At 38.9% G+C, this 20421-nt stretch overlaps 1 non-coding gene across 1 annotated transcript; it reads right to left on the bottom strand.

Moving 5' to 3' along the window:
• Positions 1-1645: 1645 nt before the first annotated feature.
• On the bottom strand, positions 1646-1752 carry LOC123928095. Its single transcript, XR_006815610.1, has one exon. It is a non-coding gene; the product is annotated as a U6 spliceosomal RNA (small nuclear RNA).
• Between the last annotated feature and the right edge of the window lie 18669 nt (positions 1753-20421).

Below are 20421 nucleotides of genomic sequence, written 5' to 3'. Positions count from 1 at the left end.
TTATACATATTTATCATTTTTGGTTTCCTTTCCTTGTATTTTACTGTAATTTTGTATGTATATATAAGTTTTTCTTTCTTTCCTATTTTGGGATCTAGTTTCTTTTAACAAACAGACCAAAATACACACAGGATCTAGTTTATTGTTTTGTTCTGTTTTACTTGTTTGAATTTTTCTTATTCTCTTTTGTTTCTGTTTTCTTCTGGTTTGTTTTATTTGTATCTATTTGTATTTTTCCAGTTTTGTTATTATTTTGTCCTTTCTCTCTCTTTCTTCTGTTCTTTTCTGGACATAATGCAGAGAAACTTGCCCCAAAAGAAAGAACAGGAGAAAGTAGTCACTGCCAGGGATTTAATCAATACAGATATAAGGTGTTGGAACTAGAATTCAAAACAAGAAGTATAAAGATATTAGCTGGGCTTTTTAAAAAAAAAAACAACAAAGAAGACACTAGAGAATACTTTACTGTAGAAATAAAAGAACTAAAATCTAATCAGACTGAAATTAGAATTGCTATTACTAAGATACAGTAAAAAATGGAGTCTCTACCAGCTAAAATAAACAAGGCTGAAGAGTCAGTGTTATAGAAGACAAAATGATGGAGAATAGGGAAGCTGAGAAAAAGAGAAAAACTATTACTGGATGATGTAGGGAGACTTCTAGAAATCAGCAATACCATAAAGCAAAAGAATATCTGAATAAGAGGGGTTCCAGAGGATGAAGAGAGAGAAAGGGCAGAAGGTTTAGTTGAATAAATTATACCTGAGAACTTCCCTAATCTGGAGACAGAAACAGGCATTCAAGTGCAGGAGAACCCCCCTCAAAATCAATAAAAATAGGTCAACACCTTGACATATAATAGTGAAGATTGCAAATTTCAGAGATGAGAAAATCCTGAAAGCACCTCTGGACAAGGGGCCCTTAACCTATATGGGGAGAAATATAAGGCTGGCAGCAGACTTGTCCATGCACACCTGGCAGGCAAGAAAGGACTGGCATGATATATTGAACGTGCTAAGTGGGGAAAATATGGAGCGAAGAATACTTTTCTAGCAAGGCTGTCATTCAAACTGGAAGGAGAGATAAAAAGTTTCCAAGACAAACAAAAACTAAAGGAATTTGTGAACAATAAACCAGCCCTGCAAGAAATATTAAAGGGATCCTTTGAGCGAAGAGAGAGCCCAAAAGTAACACCAGACAGGAACAAAGACGATCTACAGAAACAGTGACTTTACAAGTAATACAATGGCACTAAATTCTTATCTTTTAGTAGTTACTCTGAATGTAACTGGACTAAATCCTCCAATCAAAAGACATAAGGTATCAGACTGGGTTAAAAAAAACAAAAACAAGACCCATCAATATGCTGTCTGGAAGAGATTCACTTTATTTTATTTTGGTTTTTTTTGGTAAAGATTTTATTTATTTGACAGACAGATCACAAGTAAGCAGAGAGGCAGACAGAGAGAGAAAAGGGAGGAATCAGGCTCCCAGCTGAGCAGAGAGCCCAATGCAGGGCTCAATCCCAGGACCGTGGGATCATGACCTGAGCTAAAGGCAGAGGCTTTAACCCACTGAGCCACCCAGGTGCCCCTCACTTTATTTTATTTTTTAAAATTTTATTTATTTATTTATTTGCTATAATAAAAATATGGAAAGCTTCACGAATTTGCCTGTCATCCTTGTACAGAGCCCATGCTAATCTTCTCTGTATTGTTCTAATTTTAGTATATGTGCTGCCTAAGCAAGCACAAAAGATTCATTTTAGATCCAAAGACATCTCCAGATAGAAAGTGAGGGGGTGGAGCCCCATCCATGGGTGGATGCCCATGCTATTGGGCATCAAAAGAAAACCAGAGTAGCAATCATTATATCAGACAAAGTAGATTTTAAATCAAAGATTGTAATAAGAGATGAGGAAGGACAATATATTATAATAGAAGTTTCTATTCAATAAGAAGATCTAACAATTGTAAATATTTACCCCCTAACTTGGAAGCATCTAAATACATAAAACAACAACAAAAATAAAGGAAATCATTGATAATAGTACAATAATAGTAGGGGACTTTAACACCCCACTCATAGCAATGGACAGGTCATCTAAGCAGAAGATCAATAAGGAAACAAGTGCTTTGAATGATGCACAGGACCAGATGAACTTCACAGATATATTCAGAACATTCCATCCTAAAGCAACAGAATACACAATCTTCTCAGGTGCACATAGAACATTATCCAGCATAGATCACATATTGGGTCACTGACCAGGTCTCAGCTAGTATCAAAAGACTGAGATTATGCATATTTTCAGACCATGATGCTTTTTTTTCTTTTTAAATATTTTATTTATTTGACAGATAGAGATCACAAATAGGCAGAGAGGCAGGCAGAGGGTGGGGGGGAAGCAGGCTCCCTGCTGAGCAGAGAGTCTGATGTGGTGCTCTATCCCAGGGCCCTGGGATCATGACCTCAGCCAAAGGCAGAGGCTTAACCCACTGAGCCACCCAGGGGCCCAAATACTGATTTTTAAGATTTTTTAATTTAATTATTTGAAACACAGAAAGAGATTACAAGTAGGCAGAGAGGCAGGCAGAGAGAGAGAGAGGGAAGCAGGCTCCTTGCTGAGCAGAGAGCCTAATGTGGGGCTCGATCCCAGGACCCTCAGATCATGACCTGAGCCAAAGGCAGAGGCTTTAACCCACTGAGCCACCCAGGTGCCCCCACAATGCTTTAAAACTTGAACTCAATTACAGGAGAAAATTTGGAAGAAACACAAATACATGGAGATTAAAGAGCATCATACTAAAGAATGAATGGGTCAACCAGGAAATTAAAGAAGAATTTTTCAAAATTCACGGAAACAAATGAAAATGAAAACACAACCACATTCAGAACCTTTGGGATACAGTAAACGTTGTCCTGGGGCACCTGGGTGGCTCAGTGGGTTAAAGCCTCTGCCTTCGGCTCAGGTCATGATCCCAGGGTCCTAGGATCAAGCCCCGCATCAAGCTGTCTGCTCAGTGGGGATTCTGTTTCCTCCTCTCTCTCTGCCTGCCTCTCTGCCTACTTGTGATCTCTGTCTGTCAAATAAATAAATTAATAATCTTAAAAAAAAAAGGCAGTCCTAAGAGGGAAGTATATAGCAATACAAGCCTTTCTCAAGAAACAAGAAAAATCTCAAATACATAACCTAACCTTACACCTTAAGGGGTTAGAAAAAGATGGCAAATAAAGCCTAAATCCAGCAGGAGAAGAGAAAAAAGATTAGAGCAGATAGCAATGATACAGAACTCAAAAGAAGAGAACAGATCAATGAAACTAGGAGCTGGTTCTTTGTGAAAGAATTAGTAAGATCAATAAACCCCTAGCCAGACTTATAAAAAGAAAAAAGACCCAAATAAATAAAATCATGAAAGAGGAGAGACCACAACCAACACCAAAGAAATACAATTAAAACAGAAAACAATGATAAGAATAAAACAATTATATGCCAAAAATTTAGGCAATTTGGAAGAAATTGATGCATTCCTAGAAACATATAAACTAACAAAACTGAAACAGAAAGAAATAGAAAACCTGAACAGACCCATAATCAGCAAAGCAATAGAAGCAGTAACCAAAAATCTCCCAAAATCAAGAGTCCAGGGCTGGGTGGCTTCCTAGGGGAATTCTACCAAAGATTTAAAGAAGAATTAAAACCTATTGTTCTGAAGCTGTTTCAAACAATAGAAATGGAAGGAAAACTTCCAAATTCTTTCTATGAGGCCAGCATTACCTTGATCCAAAAACCAGACAGAGGCCCTAGCAGAAAGGAGAACCAGAGACCAATATCCCTGATGAACATGCATGCAAAAATTCTCAGTAAGATACTAGTTAATGGGATCCAACAGTATATTAAAAGGATTATTCACCACAACCAAGTGGGATTTATTCCTTGACTACAAGTGTGGTTCAACATCCTCAAATTAATCAATGTGAGACACTACATTAATAAAAGAAAGGACAAGAACTATAATGATCCTCTGAATAGATGCAGGAAAAGCATTTAACAAAATACAAGCATCCTTTCTTGATAAAAGCTCTATAATTTATGGACAGAAGAAACATACCTGAATATCATAAAAGCCATATAAAGAACCCACAGCAAATATTCTCAATGGGGGAAGAGCTGAGAGCTTTTCACCTAAGGTCAGCAATACAACAGGGATGTTCACTCTCACCACTGCTGTTCAACATAGTACTAGAAGTTGTAGCCTCAGCAATCAGACACCAAAAAGAAATAAAAGGCAGCTGAATCAGCAAAGAAGTCATCAAACTCTCACTCTTTGCAGATGACATGATACTCTATGTAGAAAACCCCAAAGACTTTACCCCAAAATTGCTAGAATTCATACAGGAATTCAGCAAAGTGGCAGGATATAAAATCAATGCACTATATAAATTCAATTATACATCTCAAATGTATAATTGCATTTCTATACACTAACAATGAGGCAGAAGAAAGAGAAATCGAGGAATCGATCCCATTTACAAATTGCACCAAAAACCATAAGATACCTAGGAATAAACCTAACCAAAGAGGTAAAGGATCTGTATTCTGAAAACTCTAAAGTACTCATGAAAGAAATTGAGGAAGACACAAAGAAATGGAAACACATTCCCTGCTCATGGAATGAAGAACAAATATTGTTAAAATGTCTATAGTACCCAAAGCAATCTACACATTTAATACAATCCCTATCAAAATGCCAACAGCATTTTTCACAGAACAAACAATCCTAAAATTTTTATGGAACTAAAAAAGGCCTTGAATAGCCAATGCAGCGTTGAAAAAGAAAAACAAAGCAGGAGGTATCACTATATTAGATTTTAAGTTATACTACACAAGTCTGCAGTAACCAAAACAGTAAGGTACTGGCACAAAAGTAAACACACAGAACAATGGAACCAAACAGCCCAGAAATCAACTCACAATTATATGGTCAATTAATCTCTGACAAAGGAGGCAAGTATATGCAATAGGAAAAACAACAAATGGTATTGGAAAAACTGGACAGCTACATGCACAAGAATGAAACTGGGCCCTTTTTAACACTACACACAAAAATAAACTCAAAATGGATTAAAGGCCTAAAGATGAGACCTGAAACCATAAAAATCCTAGAGCAGAGCACAAGCAATAATTTCTCTGATATCAGCTGTATCAACATTTTTCTACATATGTCTCCTAAGGCAAGGGGAACAAAAGAAAAAATAAACGATTGGGACAACATCAAAATATAAAAAGTTTCTTCAGCAAAGGAAACAATCAACAAAACTAAAAGCCTACAGAATGGTAGAAGATATTTGCAAATGACATATCTGATAAAGGGCTAGTATCCAAAATACATAAAGAACTTATCAAACTCAACACCAAGAAACCAAATCGTTTAAAAATGGGCAGAAGTAAACAGACATTTCTCCAAAGACATCCAGATGGCCAACAGACACATGAAAAGATAGATGCTCATCATCAGGGAAATGCAAATCAAAACTACAATGAGACATCACCTCACACCTGTCAGAATGGCTAAAATCAACATAAGAAACAACAGCCGTTGGCAAGGATATGGAGAAAAAGGCATACTTTTGCACTGTTGGTGGGAGGGCAAACTGGTACAGTCACTGTGGAAACAGTATGGAGATCCCTCAAAAACGTAAAAATGGAACTACCCTATGACCCAGCAATGGCACTACTAGGTATTTACCCAAAGAAGACAAAAACAAATCCAAAGGGATACATGCACCCCTATGTTTATAGCAGCATTATTTACAGTAGCCAAGTTATGGAAGCAGCCCAGGTGTCCACTGTCAGATGAATGGATAAAGAAGATGTGGTGTATATACACAATGTCATACTATTCAGCCATAAAAAGAATGAGATCTTGCCATGTGCAGCAATGCGGATGGAGCTAGAGGGTATAATGCTGTGAAGTAAGTCAGAGAAAGACAAATGCCACATGATTTCATTCACACGTGCATTTGAAGAAACAAAACAAATGAACAAAGGGAAAAAAGACAAACCAAAAAGTTGACTCTTAATTATAGAAAACAAACTGATAGTTTTACCAGAAGGGAAGGATATGTGGAAAACAGGTGAAAAGGATTAAGAGTACACTTAATCTTGAGGACATTGAGTGATGTACAGAATAGCTGAATTGCTATATTGTACGCCTGAAACAAATATAATGCTGTGTGTTATCTATACTGGAATTAAAATAAAGCAAAAACTCAAAATGGATTACAGACTTGAATGTAAGACCTAAAACCATAAAGCTCCCAGGAGAAAAAAGAGACAAACAAACAAACAAAAAAAAAATAAGGCTTTAAAAAATAAATTCCTTATGCAAGAAAAGTAAGGGGGAGTGCTTTTGGTAAAAGAAGGTATGAGGAATGAGATGCAATTTTGTTGAGGAAACAAAGCCAATAATTTTGTCCTAAAGTGAAGCTGAGGCTGTTTACTTAAGGAGGAGAGACTTAGGACAGACTTTATTTAGGATTTTTTTTAAAGATTTTATTTATTTGACAGAGACACAGGGAGAGAGGGAACACAAGCAGCAGGAGAGGGAGAGGGAGAAGCAGGTCTCCTGATAAACAGCGAGCCCAATGAGGGGCTTGATCCCAGGACCCTGGGATCATGAACTGAGCCATAGCCAGACACGTAACTGACCAAGCCACCCAGGTGCCCTGAAAAGGAATTTTTTAAAAGGAATTTTAGGGATGCCTGGGTGGCTCAGTCAGTTAAATCGTCTGCCTTAGGCTCAAGTCATGATCCCAGGATCCTGGGATTGAGCCCTGCATTAGGCTCCCTGCTCCATAGGGAGCCTGCTTCTCCCCCTCCCTCTGGCTTCTGCTCCCCTCGGTTGTACTCTCTAATAAATAAAAGCTTTAGAAATTTTTAAAAAGAAATTTTAATGTATGGTCAAGCTGGCTAAAATTAAAATAAATTTATTAGAAATGAGTTTTAATATCAAAATTAGCTGGTACAAAATTAAAATTTGTCTCTTCTGTTAAAAATTTTCTTAGATTGATCATTTTTTAATAAAAATTGTAAAGAAATGTTTTTCTTTACGTTCAATGGAATCTATCTAGAAAAACAAAGATTCTACATTTTATTTTTCATTTTTTTAAGATTTTATTTTTAAGTGATTTCTACACCCAATGTGAGGCTCAAACTTATAACCCCAAGATCAAGAGTTGCACGCTCTTCCAACTGAGCCAGCCAGGCACCCCATACATTTTGTCTTTTTCAGGTCTTTGATTACTTAAGATACCACTATTCAATATTAAGAGAGCTAAGGCTTTTTACAAGTGTTTATCTGTATTTGCCTGTGAAGTTTTTAATTGCCATTTTGGTTAAATGGATTACCAAGTATTGTTTCATAATGATCTGTGATCCTATTTAATCAAATGCCCAAGTCTTTTCATATTTTTCAAAAAACTTCCCCAAATCACATTCTAAAGTTTTTTCTTTTTAAAGATTTTATTTATTTATTTGAGAGAGAGAGAGCAGGATCAAGGGGAAAGGGAGACTCAGACTCCCCTCTGCACTGGGGGGCTGACGTGGGACTTGAATCCTGGACTCCAGGATCATGACCTGACCCAAGGCAGATGCTCAACCAAGTGAGCAATCCAGGTACCCCTGAAATGAAGTCTTTTGACCAGAAACTAACCTTGAAATATTTAGCAGATCCCTGGAATATCTAAAAGGATTTGTTCTCATAAAAGAGAAAATAAGTTAATTAAGTTTATTTGGTATATTAAGTTACATGGGAAGCATTGTCAAAAAAGTGATGCTAAAACAAATAACATGGAGGACATGGGGAGATGGAGAGGAGAGGGAGTTGAGGGAAACTGGAAGGGGAGATGAACCATGAGAGACTATGGACTCTGAAAAACAACCAGAGGGTTTTGAAGGGGCGGCGGGGGTGGGGGGGTGGGGGGGGGTGGGAGGTTGAGGAACCAGGTGGTGGGTAATAGGGAGGGCACGTACTGCATGGAGCACTGGGTGTGATGCCAAAACAATGAACACTGTTATGCTGTAAATAAACAAATAAAAAAATTTAAAAATATATAAAAAAAGTGATGCTAAATCTTCTTAAATTTGTGGAGATATATGTTATTAAAATATAAGTGTCCTGGAAATTATATGAAACTCCTAGAAATCTGATGTGTCTTGGTATGTTATCACTTTTAGTTCTAGTTATTATTTTGAAGTGCTGTGTGTCACAGAAATAACCAAATTTCCTTATTAATTGCATTGTAACAAACACTAATCAGATCTCTAGCCATAGGTATTCTTATGTCTTTTTGTCATTTACACACAGTTAATTGTTCTAATATTTTGGCAAGACTGCTTCATCATCAAGGAGATTCAGAGAAAAAACTCTGGCAAGTACTCCAAAATACAGCTCTCTGATAACTTAAAGATCATACCATTGAATTGTGTAAGAATTTACAGAACTCTGATGGAGAAACTGATGGCTTCATAAAACTACTAACAAAAGTCAAGATCAACAAAAATTAATTATGTAGGACTGAATAAACTGAGGAGTATGGTTATAATTCGTAATACTTTTTGTTAGAAATTTTGCTGGTTTTTAATCTTTTGTTTTCCAGACGTAAGAAAACCTTTTCTCTTAAGCTAGGTTTATAGGTTATAGCTAAGAAACCTAGATGAAATGGATGCATTTCTGGAAACCTAAACTTCCAAAACTGAAACAGGAAGAAATTGACAACCTGAATAGACCAGTATCTAGTAATGAGATTGAAGCAGTGATCAAAACCTCCCAAAAGACAAGAGCCCAGGACCTGACGGATTCCCTGTAGAATTCTACCAAACATTCAAAGAAGAAATAATACCTATTCTCCTGAAGTTGTTTAAAAAAATATAAACAGAAGGGGCGCCTGGGCGCCTGGGTGGCTCAGTGGGTTAAAGGCTCTGCCTTCGGCTCAGGTCATGATTCCAGGGTCCTGGGATCGAGCCCCACATCGGGCTCTCTGCTCAGCGGGGAGCCTGCTTCCCCCTCTCTCTCTGCCTGCCTCTCTGCCTACTTGTGATCTCTCTCTCTCTCTATAAATAAATAAATAAAAATCTTTAAAAAAATAAAAAAATATATAAACAGAAGGAAAACTTCCAGACTCTTTTTATGAAGCCAGCATTACCCTGATTCCCAAACCAGGCAAAGACCCCACCAAAAAGGAGGATTTCAGACCAATATCCCTGATGAACATGGATGCTAAGATTCTCAACAAGATCCTAGCTAACAGGATCCAATAGTACATTAAAAACATTATCCACCATGACCAAGTGGGATTTATACCTGGGATGCAAGGGTGGTTCAACATTTACAAATCAATCAGTGTGATAGAACACATCAATAAGAGAAGAGAGAAGAACCACATGATCCTCTCAATTGATGCAGAAAAAACATTTGACAAGATACAGCATCCATTCCTGATGAAAACGATTCGAAGTAGGGATAGAGGGAACATTCCTCAACTTCATAAAATCTATCTATGAAAGACCCACAGCAAATATCATCCTCAGTGGGGAAAAGCTGACAGCCTTCCCTTTGAGATCAGGAACACAACAAGGATGTCCATTCTCGCCACTATTGTTCAATATAGTACTAGAAGTCCTAGCAACAGCAATCAGACAACAAAAAGAAATAAAAGGCATTCAAATTGGCAATGAAGAAGTCAAACTCTCTCTCTTCGCAGATGACATGATACTTTACATGGAAAACCCGAAAGACTCCACCTCTAAACTGCTAGAACTCATACAGCAATTCAGTAATGTGGCAGGATACAAAATCAATGTACAGAAATCAGTTGCTTTCTTATACACTAACAATGAAAATATAGAAGGGGAAATTAGAGAATTGATTCCATTTACTATAGCACCAAGAACCATAAGATACCTGGGAATAAACTTAACCAAAGAGGTAAAGGATCTGTATTCCAGGAACTACAGAACACTCATGAAAGAAATTGAAGACACAAAAAGATGGAAGACCATTCCATGTTCATGGATTGGAAGAATAAGCTATGACTTACAGAAATTTGGTAAATTACACCTTTAGAAGTAGGACTGAATAATTTATCTTTTTTTCCCCTATCCAATCCCTCCAGAATTTGGAAATTCTCAATGAGTTTTCTTATGCTTTTATGGCCGCATATTTGCATAATTTCAATAAGAATCTGTTCTCCTTATAACAGGACACAATTGGAAACACTGGTTATATAACAAGGCTTTGACTGGAATATCCTATTTGAGAGAGACATGCATAGATTCAGATATGACCAGACAGCTTTTAGGAGCTAAGGTTGACTGTTTGGAGCCAATAAGCTCCTTGGAAATATCAGCTTGATACTATGCTTACAGGGTTTCTAGCATCCTTGCTGGGTGAGCACATCACTTCCTAGCAGGATCAAGAACCTCATGATAGTCTTAGAACCTCAAAAAGATAAGAAGTAACCCAAATCTACAGCTTTTGCAGGTGAAGTCTGATGGCTAGTATTTGGCTTGGCTTCTAAACTATGCAAGGCCGTTAAAAGTTCAATCTGAGATTGTTTATGAAAAGTTCCAGCAAAGCAAATTTGGAGTCTATATGACAAATCACTATTCTTGCTGCACTGATGTAAATAATCAAGACACGTTTATTGAAATTAGACTTCAAATTAGTCTTACTGTGGTTATCACTGATAGAAATTGGGGTAACTATGGAGAGAAAAATGTTTCAGTTGAAACTATAATATATACTTCTGCACATTAGATTCTAGTTCTGTTCATTATTTTTGAGGTTGCATTTTCTATAAACTAGAATAGATCTTGAATTCTTCCAGTTTCCTCCAATGTCTAGCTACAATATCCAAACCAACATTCCCCTTTGTTTTATTTGAAATTGAAAACCAATAACTGCCCTTTTTTCCTGAGGCTACAATAGCTCTTATATAGACAATATTCCTGTCTGTTGCTGTGCAGGCAGGCCATTCAAAATGTCAAGAGTTTATAAAACTTCAGGAAAATTTATCAGATTACCACTGCCTGACCTCACTCCACCTAAAGATGCCTCAATCCTGACATCTAGAAATCTTCTCAGCTGGTTACCTTTGCAACTGGCACATAATTTGTTCCAGTATTAACCATTATTTTTCCTTATTTCCATAGAAATGCCTCTTATTTAATACTGGCATTGCACCATAGCCCTAACTTTGGGAACACACCTGCATCACTGTCTCCTGAAATGAGTTTAACTGAACTGACTCATTTTCAGAACTAAAAATCTACCAGCTTAGTTTTTTAGGACTTGGAACTTCTGAGGAAGTTGCAAAGGAGGGAAGTGTAGGGGTCTGGGGCAGGCCATCCCAAAAAGTGCCACTTAGGCATATTGATTATTTTGAATTAAAATTATTAAAGAAACAGCCAGTGCTCAAAGAACACTCTGACCCTCCTTCGTCTGTGAAACGTACCTTCCCTGGCTCTACCAGGAGGTAGAAGGGCAGAGAAAGGGAATTCAGGGCCAAGAAGTCTATATAAACAAGCCTGGCTCTTTTTACTAATTTATTACCCCAGCCCAAATCCCGTTTAGGATTTCTTACTAACTGAAGTCCCTGAACAAAAGAACACAATTGTCCTGTTAATTCCTCACAGGGATGTATTTCTTTGTCTAAAATGTACAAAAGCTTTGGTCATTCTTCGGGTCTCCATGTCATTGTTGGGTCCCTGTGCATATGTAATAAAACATAATAGGTTTTTCCATCTATTAATCTGTTTTACGTTAATTCAATTTTTAGATCAGCTAGAAAAAAACTTAAAGGGTACAAAAATATCTTCTGAAAAAAAAAAAAAAAAAAGAAAAAGAAAAAGAAAAGTATCTTCTGGAAACCAGTCATCGAGCCTCCCAACTATTACTCAATGAAGGATACCCCAGCCATCTCACCTGGCCCCACCCTAGCAAAACAGTCCAGATTCCTCCAGGCTTGCCTGCAGGAAGAATGTGTGCTTTTATGTAGTTGGGATTTAGATTTAGGCAGATCTCATGGATCCCAAAAACCCACTCTTGACACCTGGACTCTTCTGATACACGCACGGTTCCAGGCCCCTCGACCTGGACTTGTGCAGCTTGTGCAGGCACAGTATGCACCCCCGTCAGCTGCCCTTGAGCACTTGGGGCTCTCCAGGCCTAGAGAGCTCTGGCTGGTCCCCAACACCTGTGTACCCTCCAGAATGAAAGAAGCCCACCTCCAAATATTGCAGCTTTAAACAGGAGATAATCAGTCAGTCTCCACTTGGACTGCCTGATGGGGTCCTGGGGTCTCCAGTAATCAAGGCTCCCAGGAGATCCTAAGAGGATACAGGCGTGGGGCCATCTTCCTGACCCTACCCCAACAAGGCAGTCTGGTTTCTTCCAGATCTGCCTTCATGGGAATATGTGCATTTGTGTAGGTTAGGGCTGGGAATTAGACAGATGCCAGTTACCCCACAATAGCCCTCCCCTGTAACCAGGATTCTCCCGACAGTGTATGAACTTCATCAACGTGCTTCTGTAATAAAACATATATTGAACACTGTTGGGAAAGGCAGGAAGACAAGAGCAAATATGCCCCAGTCACTAAGCCAACCAAAATTACTCAAGAATTGGTTTAGGGGTAGTATGGATTATATGTTAACTTCTTTGGATCCCTGAAGACCCACTGAAGACTTAGTCTGGACAAATCTTAAAATGAAGATAACTTAAAATGTTATCCTGATCACTTAATCCAGTAAGTTATAGCCTATATTTTAAAAAAGTAAAGAAGTGGGGAGCTGACTGGCTCAGTGAAGCTTATGACTCTTGATCTCAGGGTCGTGAGTTCAAGGTCGTGAGGGTAGAGTTGAACTTAGAAAAGAAGCAACAAAGGAAAACATTCTAGTGCTCTTATTAGGTGCATTAAGTAATAGATGCTGATAGGATGAAAGGAAAAGTACTAGAACAAAAAGTGCCTGCGTGGCTCAGTTGGTTAAGCATTTTCCTTCAGCTCAGGTCATGATCCCATGGTCCTGGGGATCGAGCCCTGCATCAGGCTCCTTGCTTAGTGGAGAGTCTACTTCTCCCTCTCCCTCTGCCCCTCCACTCATGCTCTCACTTTCTGTAATAAAATAAATTTAAAAAATAATAATAAAAAAAAACCCAAGTGATCTCCAGGGGCACCTGGGTGGCTTAGTCGTTAAGCCTCTGCCTTTGGCTCAGGTCATGATCTCAGGGTCCTGGAATTGAGCTCTGCATTGGGCTCCCTGCTCAGTGGGAAGCCTGCTTCTCCCTCTCCTTCTGTCCCTGTTTGTGTTTCTCTCCTGCTGTGTCTCTCTCTGTCAAATAAATTTTTAAAAATCTTTAAAAAAAGTGATCTCCAGAGTAGGAGGAAACCTACTCTAGGAAACCTAGAGCCTTTTGCTCTTGAGGACAACAATCCATACACTGAGGAGAAGGATTTTTAAAATCCTTTTGGCCCTGGTAACTTTAACTTACTAGATTTGAGGACAATGAAAATACACAAAACTACAATCAGAGTCACAGGAGGGGGAGCTTATTCCAGACAAGAAATGACAAAAATTAGAATGGAATTCCAAGAGACTGATTTGGACCAAAAAAACCCCAGTGGCTATTAGTAGTCCAAAGGAGGACTAACCTGGACCTCAGAGGAATAGAGACTGCACAACTTGGACCCATTACACAGATGCTAAATTTAATCAACATCTTAGAGTATCTGGAGAAAATAGTACTAATTTACAAAGATCTTTGTTTGACAGGATAGTAGCAACCTGGAGGTTAAGATGGCTTATACCTAATATGGCCTTAAGATGTCCCTTAAGACATCTCCATGGAAAATATCTGGGGAATGTAATAATGAAATTAGGACTATTAACTATGACTTATGTTAGGGGATAGACACCCTCATTGTTACATGCAAAAGTGACAGAACAAATAAAAAGGTCCTTTTTTCATTTGCAATGACATGGATGGGGCTAGAGTATTTTGCTAAGTGAAATAAGTCAGAGAAAAGGAAATACTATAGGATTTCACTCATGTGGAACTTAAAAACAAAAGAGCAAAGGCAGGAAAAAAGAAGAGAGAGGCAAACCAAGAAACAGACCCTTACTATAGAGAACAAAACTGATGGTTACCACAGGGGAGGTTGGTGGGAGGACAGATTAAATATGTGACAGAGATTGAGAAATGCACTTGTGGTCAGCACCAGCTGTTGTGTGGAAGTGTTGAATCACTGTATTGTACACCTGAGACTAATACTACACTGTTAACTGGAGTTTACAAAAAACTTAAATGAAATAGAAAGGTCATTCTTAAAGCTATACCCCACAGGACAGAACAACATTATTAACAGTTATTTGCAGTTGCCAGAAACACAGGAAACTGACTGACTTGATAAGAACAGCTGAGGAACTAAGATAAAGGCTATAATTTTAACATTCACGTATATGGATAGAACAGGCCTTTACTTAATATAGATGGGCCTAATTGAAATGGACCATAAAAGCCTAAACCTACAAGGCCCTATTGGCCACCTTAATTAACTATTTAGACCACTACACTGTAAAACAAATTATAAAAATCGGAGAAAGACAACTATCATATGATCTCCCTGATATGAGGACATGGAGAAGCAACATGGGGGGGTAGGAGATAGGAGAAGAATAAATGAAACAAGATGGGATTGGGAGGGAGACAAACCATAAATGACTCTTAATCTCACAAAACAAACTGGGGGTTGCTGCGGGGAGGTGGGATTGGGGGAGGGGGAGCGGGCTATGGACATTGGGGAGGGGAAGCGAACCATAAGAGACTATGGACTCTGAAAAACAACCTGAGGGTTTTGAAGGGTCAGGGGTGGGAGGTTGGGGCAACCTGAGGGTTTTGAAGGGTCAGGGGTGGGAGGTTGGGGGAACAGGTGGTGGGTAATGGAGAGGGCACGTTTTGCATGGAGCACTGGGTGTTGTGCAAAAAGAATGAATACTGTTACGCTGAAAAAATAAATAAAATGAGAAAAATAAATAAATAAAAAAAAAATTTAAAAAAAAAAAAATAGAAACCTCAGAAACGGGTGCCTGGGTAGCTCAGTTGGTTGAGTGTCCAACTCTTGATTTTTGGCTCAGGTCATGATCTCAGGGTCCTGGGATCGAGTCCCTGCATTGAGCTTCATGCCGTTCCCTTGGTCCCTCCCTTGGCCTCTCTCTGTCTCTCAAGGAAATAAATAAAATCTTTTAAAAAAGATAGAGAAAACCCAAAAACTACTTACAGTGGCAAAGAAACAAAGAACCTTTTAGAGTAAATAGACCTACAAATAGAAACCCATATGTGGACCCACTACCTCACTTTAAGTAATAGAATAACTTCATTATAAACCAACTGCCCCTATGTTACACTAACTATATCAATAGAAACCCTCTTGTATATAAAAATACATATACCACTCTGTTTTTAGATACAGGGTCCCAAGTAAAAATGATTACAAGGATAGTCTAGTAATTTAGAAAACTTTAGCAATAGGCAGGAGGGAGTCAAGATGGCGGAGAAGTAGCAGGCTGAGACTACATACGGTAGCAGGAGATCAGCTCGATAGCTTATCTAAACATTACAAACACCTACAAATCCAACGGGAGATAGAAGAGAAGAAGAACAGCAATTCTAGAAACATAAATCAACCACCTTCTGAAAGGTAGGACTGGCAGAGAAGTGAATCTAAAATGACGGGAAGATAGACCGCAGGGGAGGGGCCAGCTCCCGGCAAGCGGCAGAGCAACGGAGCACAAAATCAGGACTTTTTTTTTTTTTAAAGATTTTATTTATTTATTTGACAGAGAGAGTGATCACAAGTAGGCAGAGGCAGGCAGAGAGAAAGGAGGAAGCAGGCTCCCTGCCGAGCAGAGAGCCCGATGCGGGGCTCGATCCCAGGTCCTTGAGATCATGACCTGAGCCTAAGGCAGCGGCTTAATCCACTGAGCCACCCAGGCGCCCCAAAATTGGGACTTTTAAAAGTCTGTTCCACTGAGGGACATTGCTCCAGAGGCTAAACCGGGGTGAAGCCCATGCGGGGTCAGCGTGGCCCCAGGTCCTGCAGGGTCACAGAAGGATCGGGGGTGTCGGAGTGTCGCAGAGCTTGCAGGTGTTAGAATGCAGAAGCTGGCTACAGAGACAGAGCAGAGGATTGAACTCTCAGCTCGGGGTTACCTTGAGCTGGTCGCGGGCTGGATGAGCTCAGAGCATGGCTGGAGGCTGGGGATATGGGAGTGATTGGGTGCTGTCCTCTGGGGGCTCACTGAGGAGTGGGGCCCCGGTCTCTCGGCTCCTCTGGGCCGGAGACTGGGAGGCCGCCATTTTCATTCCTGTCCTCCAAAACTCTACGGAAAGCATTCAGGGAACAGAAGCTCCCCAAAGCGAACCCAAGCAGATTACTTAGTCCGGCCCCCGGTAAGGGCGGTGCAATTCCGACTTGGGCAAAGACACTTGAGAGTTACTACAACAGGCCCCTCCCCCAGAAGATCAACAAAATATCCAGCCAGGATGAAGTTCATCTACCAAGGAAAACAAGTTCAATTCCTAAGACAGCAGCGGAATTCCAGAGTAGGAGAAAGCAAAGCACGGAACTCATGGCTTTCTCCCCATGATTCTTTAGTCTTGCGGTTAATTCAATTTTTTTTTCTTTCTTTTTTATTCTTCTGCTAAATTTTTTTAAACTTTTACCCTTTTCTTTTTTAACGTTTTTTGACTAGTTTATCTAAATATATATATTTTTTCTTTCTTTTTTATATTTTTTCTTGATTTGTTTTATTTTAAATTTTTTTTTTCTGAACCTCTTTTTATCCCCTTTCTCCACCCCACAATTTGGGGTCTCTTCTGATTTGGTTACAGCGCACTTTTCTGGAGTCTTTGCCACCCTTTTAGGATTTTATTTGATCCTTCATATCCTCTTATTTGGACAAAATGACAAGGCGGAAAAAATCACCACAAACAAAAGAACAAGAGGCAGTACCGAAGGCTAGGGACATAATCAACACAGACATTGGTAATATGTCAGATCAAGACTTCAGAATGACGATTCTGAACGTTCTAGCCGGGCTCGAAAAAAGCATGGAAATATTAGAGAAACCCTCTCTGGAGATATAAAAGGCCTTTCTGGAGAAATTAAAGAACTAAAATCTAACCAAGTTGAAATCAAAAAAGCTATTAATGAGGTGCAATCAAAAATGGAGGCTCTCACTGCTAGGATAAATGAGGCAGAAGAAAGACTTAGTGATATAGAAGACCAAATGACAGAGAATAAAGAAGCCGAGTAAAAGAGGGACAAACAGCTACTGGACCACGAGGGGAGAATTCGAGAGATAAGTGACACCATAAGACGAAACAACATTAGAATAATTGGGATTCCAGAAGAAGAAGAAAGAGAGAGGGGAGCAGAAGGTCTATTTGGAGAGAATTATTGGGGAGAATTTCCCTAAGGGAACAAGCATCAAAATCCAGGAGGTGCAGAGAACCCCCCTCAAAGTCAACAAAAATAGGTCCACACCCCATCACCTAATAGTAAAATTTACAAGTCTTAGTGACAAAGAGAAAATCCTGAAAGCAGCCCGAGAAAAGAAGTCTGTAACATACAATGGTAAAAATATTAGATTGACAGCAGACTTATCCACAGAGACCTGGCAGGCCAGAAAGAGCTGGCATGATATATTCAGAGCACTAAATGAGAAAAACATGCAGCCAAGAATACTCTATCCAGCTAGGCTATCATTGAAAATAGAAGGAGAGATAAAAAGCTTCCAAGACAAACAAAAACTGAAAGAACTTGCAAACAACAAACCAGCTCTACAGGAAATATTGAAAGGGGTCCTCTAAGCAAAGAGAGAGCCTAAAAGTAGTAGATCAGAAAGGTACAGAGACAATATACAGGAACAGTCACATTACAGGCTAATAATGGCACTAAATTCATATCTCTCAATAGTTACCCTGAATGTGAATGGGCTAAATGCCCCAATCAAAAGACACAGGGTATCAGAATGGATAAAAAAAAAAACCCATCAATATGTTGCCTACAAGAAACTCATTTTAGATGCGAAGACGCCTCCAGATTTAAAGTGAGGGGGTGGAAAACAATTTACCATGCTAATGGGCATCAGAAGAAAGCTGGGGTGGCAATCCTTATATCAGATCAATTAGATTTTAAGCCAAAGACTATAATAAGAGATGAGGAAGGACACTACATCCTACTCAAAGGGTCTGTCCAACAAGAAGATCTAACAATTTTAAATATCTATGCCCCTAACGTGGGAGCAGCCAACTATATCAACCAATTAATAACAAAATCAAAGAAACACATCAATAATAATACAATAATAGTAGGGGACTTTAACACTCCCCTCACTGAAATGGACAGATCATCCAAGCAAAAGATCAACAAGGAAATAAAGGCTTTAAATGACACACTGGACCAGATGGATATCACAGATAGATTCAGAACATTTCATCCCAAAGCAACAGAACACACAGTCTTCTCTAGTGCACATGGAACATTCTCCAGAATAGATCACATCCTGGGTCACAAATCAGGTCTCAACTGGTATCAAAAGATTGGGATCATTCCCTGCATATTTTCAGACCACAATGCTCTGAAGCTAGAACTCAATCACAAGAGGAAAGCTGGAAAGAACCCAAATACATGGAGACCAAACAGCATCCTTCTAAAGAATGAATGGGTCAACCAGGAAATTAAAGAAGAATTGAAAAAATTCATGGAAACAAATGATAATGAAAACACACAGCAAAGGCAGTCCTGAGAGGAAAGTATATAGCGGTACAAGCCTTTCTCAAGAAACAAGAAAGGTCTCAAGTACACAACCTAACCCTACACCTAAAGGAGCTGGAGAAAGAACAAGAAAGAAACCCTTAACCCAGCTGGAGAAGAGAAATCATAAAGATCAGAGCAGAAATCAATGAAATAGAATCCAAAAAAAACAATAGAAAAAAATCAATGAAACTAGGAGCTGGTTCTTTGAAAGAATCAATAAGATTGATAAACCCCTGGCCAGACTCATCAAAAAGAAAAGAGAAAGGACCCAAATAAATAAAATCATGAATGAAAGAGGTGAGATCACAACTAACATCAAAGAAATACAGACAATTATAAGAACATACTATGAGCAACTCTACGCCAACAAATTGGACAATCTGGAAGAAATGGATGCATTCCTAGAGACATATAAACTGCCACAACTGAACCAGGAAGAAATAGAAAACCTGAACAGGCCCATAACCAGTAAGGAGATTGAAACAGTCATCAAAAATCTCCAAACAAACAAAAGCCCAGGGCCAGACGGCTTCCCAGGGGAATCCTACCAAACATTTAAAGAACTCATTCCTATTCTCCTGAAACTGTTCCAAAAAATAGAAATGGAAGGAAAACTTCCAAACTCATCTTATGAGGCCAGCATCACCTTGATCCCAAAACCAGACAAGGATCCTACCAAAAAAGAGAACTACAGACCAATATCCTTGATGAACACAGATGTAAAAATTCTCACCAAAATACTAGCCAATAGGATTCAACAGTACATTAAAAGGATTATTCCAGGGCTGCAGGGTTGGTTCAACATCCGCAAATCAATCAATGTGATAGAACACATTAATAAAAGAAAGAACAAGAACCATGTGATACTCTCAATAGATGCTGAAAGAGCATTTGATAGAGTACAGCATCCCTTCCTGATCAAAACTCTTCAAAGTGCAGGGATAGAGGGCACATACCTCAATATTATCAAAGCCATCTATGAAAAACCCACCGCAAATATCATTCTCAATGGAGAAAAACTGAAAGCTTTTCCGCTAAGGTCAGGAACATGGCAGGGATGTCCATTATCACCACTGCTATTCAACATAGTACTAGAAGTCCTAGCCTCAGCAATCAGACAACAAAAAGAAATTAAAGGCATCCAAATCGGCAAAGAAGAAGTCAAACAATCACTCTTCACAGATGATATGATACTGTATGTGGAAAACCCAAAAGATTCCACTCCAAAACTGCTAGAACTTGTACAGGAATTCAGTAAAGTGTCAGGATATAAAATTAATGCACAGAAATCAGTTGCATTTCTGTACACCAACAACAAGACAGAAGAAAGAGAAATTAAGGAGTCAATCCTATTTACAATTGCACCCAAAACTATAAGATACCTAGGAATAAACCTAACCAAGGAGACTAAGAATCTATACACAGAAAATTATAAAGTACTCATGAAAGAAATTGAGGAAGACACAAAAAAATGGAAAAATGTTCCATGCTCCTGGATTGGAAGAATAAATATTGTGAAAATGTCCATGCTACCTAAAG

Source organism: Meles meles, chromosome 1 (assembly GCF_922984935.1).
Source record: "Meles meles chromosome 1, mMelMel3.1 paternal haplotype, whole genome shotgun sequence".
NCBI lineage: Eukaryota > Metazoa > Chordata > Mammalia > Carnivora > Mustelidae > Meles > Meles meles.
This window is presented reverse-complemented; position numbering and strand designations above follow the sequence as displayed.